The sequence below is a fragment of the Oncorhynchus mykiss genome, unplaced genomic scaffold (genome assembly GCF_013265735.2).
Source record: "Oncorhynchus mykiss isolate Arlee unplaced genomic scaffold, USDA_OmykA_1.1 un_scaffold_431, whole genome shotgun sequence".
Classification (NCBI taxonomy): Eukaryota; Metazoa; Chordata; class Actinopteri; order Salmoniformes; family Salmonidae; genus Oncorhynchus; species Oncorhynchus mykiss.
In genome coordinates this window covers 22,501-25,000 of record NW_023493878.1, presented here as the reverse complement: position 1 = coordinate 25,000, position 2,500 = coordinate 22,501, and the positions used below count along the sequence as shown (strand labels likewise).

The window sequence follows — 2,500 nt, the reverse complement described above, 5'->3', positions numbered from 1 at the left end:
CCCGACCCTGCTTAGCTTCCGAGATCGGACGAGATCAGGCGTACTCAGGCCGGTGTGGCCGTAAGCGAAAGGCAATCTCAAAAAGTGGATGAAATTGCATATACTGTAGCCATAATTTGTAGCACAGATTGTTGGATGAAATACAAACTAACCTTGCTTACTTATTTCAAAGCGAGGGCACATATTTCAGCCTTGTGGGAAAAAACGGACAAAGAGTTGAAATTCCACAAGGCAGTGACAAAAAGCTTACAGCACCTGGTATTCCCAGGCGGTCTCCCATCCAAGTACTAACCAGGCCCGACCCTGCTTAGCTTCCGAGATCGGACGAGATCAGGCGTACTCAGGCCGGTGTGGCCGTAAGCGAAAGGCAATCTCAAAAAGTGGATGAAATTGCATATACTGTAGCCATAATTTGTAGCACAGATTGTTGGATGAAATACAAACTAACCTTGCTTACTACTATTTCAAAGCGAGGGCACATATTTCAGCCTTGTGGGAAAAAACGGACAAAGAGTTGAAATTCCACAAGGCAGTGACAAAAAGCTTACAGCACCTGGTATTCCCAGGCGGTCTCCCATCCAAGTACTACCAGGCCCGACCCTGCTTAGCTTCCGAGATCGGACGAGATCAGGCGTACTCAGGCCGGTGTGGCCGTAAGCGAAAGGCAATCTCAAAAAGTGGATGAAATTGCATATACTGTAGCCATAATTTGTAGCACAGATTGTTGGATGAAATACAAACTAACCTTGCTTACTTATTTCAAAGCGAGGGCACATATTTCAGCCTTGTGGGAAAAAAACGGACAAAGAGTTGAAATTCCACAAGGCAGTGACAAAAAGCTTACAGCACCTGGTATTCCCAGGCGGTCTCCCATCCAAGTACTAACCAGGCCCGAACCCTGCTTAGCTTCCGAGATCGGACGAGATCAGGCGTACTCAGGCCGGTGTGGCCGTAAGCGAAAGGCAATCTCAAAAAGTGGATGAAATTGCATATACTGTAGCCATAATTTGTAGCACAGATTGTTGGATGAAATACAAACTAACCTTGCTTACTTATTTCAAAGCGAGGGCACATATTTCAGCCTTGTGGGAAAAAACGGACAAAGAGTTGAAATTCCACAAGGCAGTGACAAAAAGCTTACAGCACCTGGTATTCCCAGGCGGTCTCCCATCCAAGTACTAACCAGGCCCGACCCTGCTTAGCTTCCGAGATCGGACGAGATCAGGCGTACTCAGGCGGTGTGGCCGTAAGCGAAAGGCAATCTCAAAAAGTGGATGAAATTGCATATACTGTAGCCATAATTTGTAGCACAGATTGTTGGATGAAATACAAACTAACCTTGCTTACTTATTTCAAAGCGAGGGCACATATTTCAGCCTTGTGGGAAAAAACGGACAAAGAGTTGAAATTCCACAAGGCAGTGACAAAAAGCTTACAGCACCTGGTATTCCCAGGCGGTCTCCCATCCAAGTACTAACCAGGCCCGACCCTGCTTAGCTTCCGAGATCGGACGAGATCAGGCGTACTCAGGCCGGTGTGGCCGTAAGCGAAAGGCAATCTCAAAAAGTGGATGAAATTGCATATACTGTAGCCATAATTTGTAGCACAGATTGTTGGATGAAATACAAACTAACCTTGCTTACTTATTTCAAAGCGAGGGCACATATTTCAGCCTTGTGGGAAAAAACGGACAAAGAGTTGAAATTCCACAAGGCAGTGACAAAAAGCTTACAGCACCTGGTATTCCCAGGCGGTCTCCCATCCAAGTACTAACCAGGCCCGACCCTGCTTAGCTTCCGAGATCGGACGAGATCAGGCGTACTCAGGCCGGTGTGGCCGTAAGCGAAAGGCAATCTCAAAAAGTGGATGAAATTGCATATACTGTAGCCATAATTTGTAGCACAGATTGTTGGATGAAATACAAACTAACCTTGCTTACTTATTTCAAAGCGAGGGCACATATTTCAGCCTTGTGGAAAAAAACGGACAAAGAGTTGAAATTCCACAAGGCAGTGACAAAAAGCTTACAGCACCTGGTATTCCCAGGCGGTCTCCCATCCAAGTACTAACCAGGCCCGACCCTGCTTAGCTTCCGAGATCGGACGAGATCAGGCGTACTCAGGCCGGTGTGGCCGTAAGCGAAAGGCAATCTCAAAAAGTGGATGAAATTGCATATACTGTAGCCATAATTTGTAGCACAGATTGTTGGATGAAATACAAACTAACCTTGCTTACTTATTTCAAAGCGAGGGCACATATTTCAGCCTTGTGGGAAAAAAACGGACAAAGAGTTGAAATTCCACAAGGCAGTGACAAAAAGCTTACAGCACCTGGTATTCCCAGGCGGTCTCCCATCCAAGTACTAACCAGGCCCGACCCTGCTTAGCTTCCGAGATCGGACGAGATCAGGCGTACTCAGGCCGGTGTGGCCGTAAGCGAGAAACTATCTCTTGGTGCACTATGTAAAGTCAAAGTGAGCCTGATTAACAGCTGTTGCATT

At 46.5% G+C, this 2,500-nt stretch overlaps 9 non-coding genes across 9 annotated transcripts in view; all 9 read right to left on the bottom strand.

Annotated features, from left to right (window-relative positions):
• The window catches only part of LOC118956923, a 119-nt gene extending 53 nt beyond the window's left edge, over positions 1-66 (bottom strand). Inside the window, exon 1 of the ribosomal RNA XR_005046287.1 lies at positions 1-66. This exon is cut by the window's left edge and continues 53 nt beyond it. This is a non-coding gene — a ribosomal RNA (5S ribosomal RNA).
• Positions 67-243: 177 nt separating this feature from the next.
• LOC118956922 lies at positions 244-362 on the bottom strand. The gene has a single exon (XR_005046286.1). It is a non-coding gene; the product is annotated as a 5S ribosomal RNA (ribosomal RNA).
• A 179-nt stretch (positions 363-541) lies between these two features.
• On the bottom strand, positions 542-659 carry LOC118956817. Its single transcript, XR_005046244.1, has one exon. It is a non-coding gene; the product is annotated as a 5S ribosomal RNA (ribosomal RNA).
• Positions 660-837: 178 nt separating this feature from the next.
• LOC118956805 lies at positions 838-957 on the bottom strand. Its single transcript, XR_005046232.1, has one exon. It is a non-coding gene; the product is annotated as a 5S ribosomal RNA (ribosomal RNA).
• Positions 958-1,134: 177 nt separating this feature from the next.
• On the bottom strand, positions 1,135-1,252 carry LOC118956813. Its single transcript, XR_005046240.1, has one exon. It is a non-coding gene; the product is annotated as a 5S ribosomal RNA (ribosomal RNA).
• Positions 1,253-1,429: 177 nt separating this feature from the next.
• On the bottom strand, positions 1,430-1,548 carry LOC118956921. Its single transcript, XR_005046285.1, has one exon. It is a non-coding gene; the product is annotated as a 5S ribosomal RNA (ribosomal RNA).
• Positions 1,549-1,725: 177 nt separating this feature from the next.
• On the bottom strand, positions 1,726-1,844 carry LOC118956920. Its single transcript, XR_005046284.1, has one exon. It is a non-coding gene; the product is annotated as a 5S ribosomal RNA (ribosomal RNA).
• Positions 1,845-2,021: 177 nt separating this feature from the next.
• On the bottom strand, positions 2,022-2,140 carry LOC118956919. The gene has a single exon (XR_005046283.1). It is a non-coding gene; the product is annotated as a 5S ribosomal RNA (ribosomal RNA).
• Positions 2,141-2,318: 178 nt separating this feature from the next.
• LOC118956913 lies at positions 2,319-2,437 on the bottom strand. Its single transcript, XR_005046282.1, has one exon. It is a non-coding gene; the product is annotated as a 5S ribosomal RNA (ribosomal RNA).
• Between the last annotated feature and the right edge of the window lie 63 nt (positions 2,438-2,500).